The sequence below is a fragment of the Zingiber officinale genome, chromosome 2A, assembly GCF_018446385.1.
Source record: "Zingiber officinale cultivar Zhangliang chromosome 2A, Zo_v1.1, whole genome shotgun sequence".
Lineage (NCBI taxonomy): Eukaryota > Viridiplantae > Streptophyta > Magnoliopsida > Zingiberales > Zingiberaceae > Zingiber > Zingiber officinale.
In genome coordinates, this window is record NC_055988.1 from 22,051,843 (window position 1) to 22,059,426 (window position 7,584).

The window sequence follows — 7,584 nt, forward strand, 5'->3', positions numbered from 1 at the left end:
TGGAAGGCTTCGAAGCTCCAAAGAATTCAAAGGGCAAAATTCTCAAGAGGAGCAAGTGGAGCCAAGACCAAATCCAAAGATGTGAGGCCAATGACAAAGTGACCAAGCTTTTGGTCAATTTATTGCCGAGCAATATCTTGGAGCAAATTGGAGATTTTGAAGATGCCAAAGGGCTATGGAGCAAATTAGCCAAGATTCATGAGATCCCCTCCACTGTACAAAACAATAAAGAATCCAAAGAGGGTGACTCATTGGAGCAAGACCAAGAGGAGAAGAATTCCGAAGGTAAGAGATGTTCATCTTCCAAAGAAGAAGTCCAAGAAGCTTCATCTTCAAAGGAATGCAATGGAGAGGGCATACTCCTTGTTCCATGTACAAGATGAAGATGAAGAAGCCTCCACCTCTAGGATTGAGGGGGAGTGTAGATCATTGACACCGGAGCAAGAAGAAGCCTTCACATCCGGGTCAAGAGAAGAAGAGGATGAAGAAGCTTCCACCTCCACAAGTCAAGCTAAATCAAATGAAGGATCAAGTGACATCCCTACACATGGAGTTAAAAATATTTCAATTAAAGATAAAAATCACATTATATGTTTTGAGTGTAGGGAATATGGGCATTACAAGAGCAAGTGCCCCAAATTGGCCAAGAAGAAGGGTCAAGTGGCACTAAAGGGCAAGGTGAAGCCCAAGGAGACCGTCCCCACAACAAAGAAGAGTAAGGAACATATTGTGTGCTTCTCTTGCAATCAAAAAGGATATTACCGGAGCCAATGTCCTAAGGGGAAGAAGGCGGTCAAGCCTAAGGGAGGAAGCATGAGTTAAGGGGGAGCCTCCAAGGTAAAACGAAAGGTATCATTTATTGAGTCTATCCCCTTAAGTATTGGTAAAAGGCATGATAATTCTAATTTTTATCATTTTAAAGCTATTTACCATAAAAATAGGGAGCATAAGAGTATTAAATAAAAACATATGGCTCTCCATGCTATGACTACCACATCTAGGGCTAAGAAGGTAGATAACCAACTAGGAAGTAATCCTAAGGATTTTAGGCATTTACCTAAGAAAAAGAAAAATCAAGGTTTTAGTGAAAAATCCAAGGTTGAGGGATTATTGAGAGAAAATCAAGTCTTAAGGTCAAGACTTGATAAATTGGAGAGGACTCTTAAGAAAATCACAAATGATACACAAGGATTCAAGAGTCAAAACCTAGGTCTATGACAACAAGGGTCATCCAACGGTCATAGAGGTTTGGGATACAAACCTAAGGCTAAAAAGGATGTACCTTCTTATCATAGGGTTCCATATAGTTATGCAACCAACCCTAGGTCAAATGGTCAAGTCAAAAATACTAAGAAGGTTATTCCTAAGAGTATTTTTGCAACAAATGTGACTAAGACTTCCAAGAAGTCCAATAAAGTCACAAAGAAGGTCACAAGGGAAGAAATCCCTAGAGTTGATCGAGAAAATGTGACCAAGGTTTCTAAGAAGCCTAACAAGGTCACTGGGAAGGTATCTAGGGAAGTTATCTCTAGTGAATACCTAGAGCATCCAAGGAGCGCCAATAGGTTTTGGGTTCCTAGGAGCATTTTCTCTACCCCTTAGATGGGTTAGAGAGTGTCAACTCAAATTGAAAGGGTAGTTAACCCAATCATGATAAAGTTGGTACTCTAAGAGCATTTTCAAGGTTATTGTTAACCTTTGAGAATGATAAGGATTAAAGGCTTACTCGTGGAAAGAGTAAGATGTGCCAAAATTTGAGTATTTGGATATAATTTTAATTGGCACAAGAAATCAAGTCTAAAGAAATGCCAAGTTGGGATGTTGGCATTTTATTGGGAGTTAAAGGCAAATCTAAGCCTTATTTCAATTTGTCACTCTTTAAAAGAGTAATTTGTGCCAAAAATTTGAGGATTTTTCTAAATTTTAAATTGGCAAAAATTAGGAAAAGCAAAAGAAATGTTAAAATTGGGTTTTGGCTTTTCTTGGGACATTTTGGATAATCTATGGTTAAATTTTACTTTAGCTAAGGGTTAAAGATACTTAGAGAGATAATCAAGGTATTTCGTTTTATGCTAATTCGCCATGCTTTATTTGCCCAACATATGCCATGACATCATGTTTATTTTTGCATTCATATCTTATTATGAAAAACACAAATATATCATGTCATGTCATACATATATCATATGGTTATAGGAAATTTTCTTTTGAAAATTATGTCTTTTTGATGTATGTCATAATATATCATGCACTATTTTAATTCCTTGCAATTTAAGGACAAATGACATTTATTAACAAATTACATCCTTGGTGGATGTTCATAACCTCAAAATGCCTAGGTAGATATGCATGATCCCTAGATTAGGGTAAAACCAAAAGTTTACATCTCACTAGGAACTATAAGGTGACTTGTATGTGGTTTAGTACACATTAAATAGTACACATTAAATACAAGTAAGATGTTAGGATGATGAACAAAACTCAAGATGTTGATTTAGTGCATTTTTTTTAGTTTTAAGTTCATCAAAACACATAGTTATGTATTTTCCAATCATTGGAAAAGCTAATGTACAAGTCATGTGCATTGAGCCCAAAGAACATTGATGGAAATTGATTTTGAAAATAATTTCAAATATGTTTTTGAAAACCTTGTTGAAGACTATCTTTTGATAGTACTCATCATTGAAAAGTTAGACACAAACTAGAAGAAAACACTAAAGTTTTTACAAGTTTTCTATTTTGTGTCAATCTTGGAAAATATGAAGTATTTTCTTAGAAAACTATTTTTCCATGATAATATATGCCCTAAGGAATGTCTACATGAATTTTCATAATTTTTCGAATTTTGTAGAATTTTTTTGGAGTTTCTGAAATTGACTGAAAGTGAATTTCAGCAATTTCAGAGCTTCAATCGATCAACCGATCGATTGGAGTGCCTCAATCGATCGGGCGATCGATTGAGAAGGCATCTCTCGCGAGCAGAAGCTCGCTGGATCGATCCACCGATCGATCCACGCAGTCTGAATCGATCAGTGGATCGATTCAGCAGGGTTCAATCGATTGGGACTCAACTCCAATCGATTGGGGATGCTGGTTTTGGCTGGGAAAGCCTGATTTCAAAATTTTGAACCACCTTTAGTCTAGGTAACCATTCCTAACCCCTCCAAACACATTTGTATACATTTAGGGGGAGTTTTCATGATGAAAACAAGGATGGATTGGTTAAGGAAGACTAAGTAGAGGTTTAGGTTGAGGTTTGGTTTCAATATTGAATTTTTGAACCTCAAAACTTCTAAATTTGGGGTTCCTAAAGGTTTAGGGATTCCAAGTCATTGTTGGTGTAATGACAGAAGTTACGTGCATGTCTTTAGGGGGAGTTACTCTTTAAGGACATGAAAATGTATTTTTCATACACTTTGAAAGGTGGTTAACCTTCTTTAGCGAAAATGCTCAAGGTTGGGCATGTGAATGTAATGAAGAGTGGATATCTTCATTAGTTATGTGGTGTTTGCTCACGGTGAGCATTTGATGACAATGAAGGGTATGAGACCTTCATTTGAATCGTGTGAGAATATACCAAGTGGTATATGCTCAAGGATGAGTGTTTAGAATAATGAAGGGCATAAGACCTTCGTTATTGTGTTGTGAACAACGAGTGAAGTTGTCAACAACATTGGGTAACTCTTCAGGGGGAAAGTTTTTGATGTGTGCCAATAGGGGGAGAATGTGTGGTTAAGTTAGGCCTTCATTACCTAAAGGGGGAGCTTGCCCTCTAGAAAAGGAAGAGAATGAAGGAAACCATCATTCTTACATTGGCATGAAAGGAGTTGAGGCTACGGGATTAGCTTAACTTACAAGTGACATTGTCAAACATCAAAAATGGGGAGATTGTTGGTGCAATATTCCCTAGGTGAAGGTTGACCTGGTTGACTGAGCTTGAATTGGCTCAAGCCACTACAAGAAAATTGGGATTTTACAATACTTAAAAGGCAACATTTTTTTTTTAAAAAAAGCGTTGTCTTTTTCTTTTTAACAACGCTTTTAGTGAAAAGCGTTGTCTATTTCTTTATTTTCGTACTAATAGACAATGCTTTTTTAAAAATCGTTGTCTATTGGTGATTTTTATGAGTCAAACACAACGCTTTTTGAAAAGCGTTGTCTATTAGTATTTTTTTAGTGTCTACGACAACGATTTTTAAAAAGTGTTATCTATTGTCAAACCCTCATCTAAATCTGGGATGATCTGAACCGTTGGATGCAACTAAGGAGTAGAAAGACCTAGGTTTCACTTTGGCACCCACCTTTCTCCCAAATCTCTCCTATCGACTCATGCATAATCTTCTTCTCCTGAATCCCTCTCATGCGTATGTACTTGTCTCCTCATCTCATCCCATGCTGCGAGTGGGAGATGGACGCGACGGTTCGAGCGAAGGGCTTCGGGAGAGCTTCAAGCAAAGGAGGAGGGGAGCTTGTGCGTGTGATTCCGGCGAAGGAGAGGCAAGTATTCTTTCATGGTAGTTACAAAGTAGAGTTCCCTAGGGTTCCGATCATGATCTTCATGGGATCTGCAAGATTTCTTCGGTTTTAAACGATTGTGTGTTTTTCCACGGCTAGATCGAGTGTTGAACGCAAGCTTTAAGCAAGTTTTCTTCCATTGTAGATATGGGTAGAACTTCTAGGTATGTTGATCCTGGATTTGTGTGTGTGTCGATAATGTTCTTGGTGGTTTCCGTGTTGTAGATCTAATGCAAGTGAACGATTTTCGGTGTTCCGTCGAGTTACACTGATGATTTTTGCTCGATGAGCACGGATGTTTCCTGGATTGTTCATTGGATCTAGATAAGTCGTTATGGATGTCTTCTGTCGGGTTTTGTACGCACTTGGAATATCTTTTTGAATAGTGATAGATTAGAATGATTGAAATGTGCAAACTTGCATTTGGAATTTTAGAATCTGTTCATATGATTTGGGCATGTATTCTTTTGTATTCTTTAAATGTTTGATTGGTGCATACTCTACTTGAAATCTTGTACATGCTCTAATTAAATTCCAGAGTATTCATGTGTTTAGTTGAGAAAGTATTTTAGTTGTTCTCTTGGATTACTTAAAAGATGCAGACAATATGGAAATTTTTGGATGAAACAAGTGCATGATGTACATATGTAACTAGCCTGTAAGATAATACCCAGATCATTATGTTCCTTTTGTATTTGTACACATGAAGCAGTAGGTTATCTTCTGTTCCAATATCTATTTAGTTTCAAGATACGGATTACTACAATATGTGTTATCTCTAGATTATTAGTTACATTTGCCTTGTACATAGTAGCATAAGTTTGAGTTGCTCCAATGACTGTTAACTTTAAGTCTCGGTTTTCTTCAGTAAAAGTTTAGTGATTTAGTTGAGAATTCCTGTTGTTGCCATATAATTAAAAGATGTTGTGATCTGAAATGTTATGGGTACTGCTGCATGTAATTTCTTTTAGTGTAAATGCCTTATCTGGATTTGCAGTGGGGTGTTAGTACTTATGAACAAGGTAAAGGTGTGAATGCTGTAATTGGATGATAAATGTTCTCATGAAGCTCTAAATGTCCTAGTTCAAGTGTAGATGTAAATTGAAATGGTTACTGCCTTAGCTTTGGATTGATTGATAAGGTTGATTGCTCCAGATTATTGTTTCATGTATTTGTTTGTTGACTAGGAATGTATCCGTATAACTCATGTTTCATGTATGGATTGGCATTAGTTAGGAGAAGCTTAGTGTGTGAGGTGACTACGGAAACAAGTTCACCACACCTGAGTGTCTGTTTAGATAAAGGTTGGGTAGTATTTCCATATGATGTTGTAGAAATGGGTGGAACCACGTGTTGCTGTAGTAATTAATTGTTAACTGTGCTTAGAGTAATCTTTCCATTCTTGATGCTTGAATGTTGGATTAGGAATAAAGGTGCTTTCACCTAAATTATTTCAACTAGTATCAATGTTTTATATCAAATCTTAAACTCATGATTTTACAATCAGCTTGTAATCCAAGCACACAGGTTGTTATCCAAGTCTATGTATATTGGTTATGACCAACTGATTTAATAGTTATAGTCTTTTCAAACTTGTTGTATCACATTTGTCATATTACATTAATTGTGCCCACATGATCTAGTGTGAAAGATATTGCTGATGGGTAATTAAGGATCTTGTGTTTTTATTGGCCTTATTTAAAAGTGAATGAATCATGTTGATTTACAATTTGGTTGGCAATATTTTGTTTTATCTTGTTGATAATTGTATTTTATCTTTCAGATTTTGAAGATACCAAAAGTATGAGACACTCGAATGTAGACAATTGACAATTAAGCTCAATCTATCAATGGTTGTCAACCCATAGCGATTATGATCAATTGTTCTTCATGAGCTGTGCTATTATTCTTTTTTTTTTTTTTTTTTTTTTTGCAATCTTACTGATATGTTTGTTCTGTAATCTTACAGCAGTAACAACTACATCCGAACCTCAGAGATGTAACTGGGAAGTACTTTGATGAAGAACTATCAAGAAGGCTTTGAGATTTAAGCGAGAAGATGCAAAAGCCAATGAGTAAAGAACATTCAAGTCAAGAGGATAAATAATATCTATCAAGATCTTTTAAGTTCATGCAATAAGATGTAGTCGCTAGGAATAGCTTTGAGTATCTCCTAATTAAAATTTTTCTGTATGTAAGTAATTATGTTTGTTATAGAAGTGTTAGGATGATAATTTGTATATTTATCTTGGTTTATTTAATAATATGTTATTAATTGAAGTAGATTTATTTCTATTTATCTTTTATTTGTCTTTGGTATTAAAAGACAATAGTTTAAAACCTCTTGTATTTTGCTAAAAAAGGCAATGCTTTTTTATGTGTTATGAAACTGTTGTCTTTGCTAAAAAAGACAACGCTTTTTATGCGTTGTCTTTTTAAAAAAAAGACAACGTTTTTAAAGCGTTGCAAAAGTGTTGTCTTTGCCACAAATGACAACGCTTTTAAAGCATTGTCTTTGATCAGACTTTTAACAACAGTGCTTTTAACAACGCTTTTTCAGCCACATAGACAACGCTTTTAAAGCGTTGTCTATCAACTTTTTTCTTGTAGCTCGAGTCTTGATATTTCGGTTTCGATGTTTGACAATACATGGAGACAAGACATAGATATTGCAGGTGCAATTGTTCATGTGGTGAGATTGTGAAGGAGAGTCAAGTAGGTCAAGGTTGACTGGATACTTGACTGAAAAACCCTAGTGAGTGAAACTAGGTGAAAGTCCTGGTGAGTGAAGCCAGGCAGAAGGAAAAACCCTAGTGAGTGAAGCTAGGTGAAAGTCCCGGTGAGTGAAGCCGGGCAGTTGGAAAATCCTGGTGAGTGAAGCTAGGTGAAAGACCTAGTGAGTGAAGCTAGGCAGTATGGAAAGTCCTGGTGAGTGAAGCCAGGCAAATGAGAAGTCCAAGTGAGTGAAGCTAGGCAGAAGGAAAGTTCTGGTGAGTGAAGCCAGGCACAGGAAATCCAGATGGATCAAGGTTGATCGGACACCTGGTGGAGATAAGTCCAAGTGTGTCA

The 7,584-nt window shown here is 36.4% G+C and overlaps 1 long non-coding RNA gene across 1 annotated transcript; it reads left to right on the forward strand.

Moving 5' to 3' along the window:
- Positions 1-4,503: 4,503 nt before the first annotated feature.
- On the forward strand, positions 4,504-6,798 carry LOC122040929. The gene is made up of 2 exons (XR_006128752.1): positions 4,504-6,368; positions 6,485-6,798. It is a non-coding gene; the product is annotated as an uncharacterized LOC122040929 (long non-coding RNA).
- The last annotated feature ends 786 nt before the right edge of the window (positions 6,799-7,584 follow it).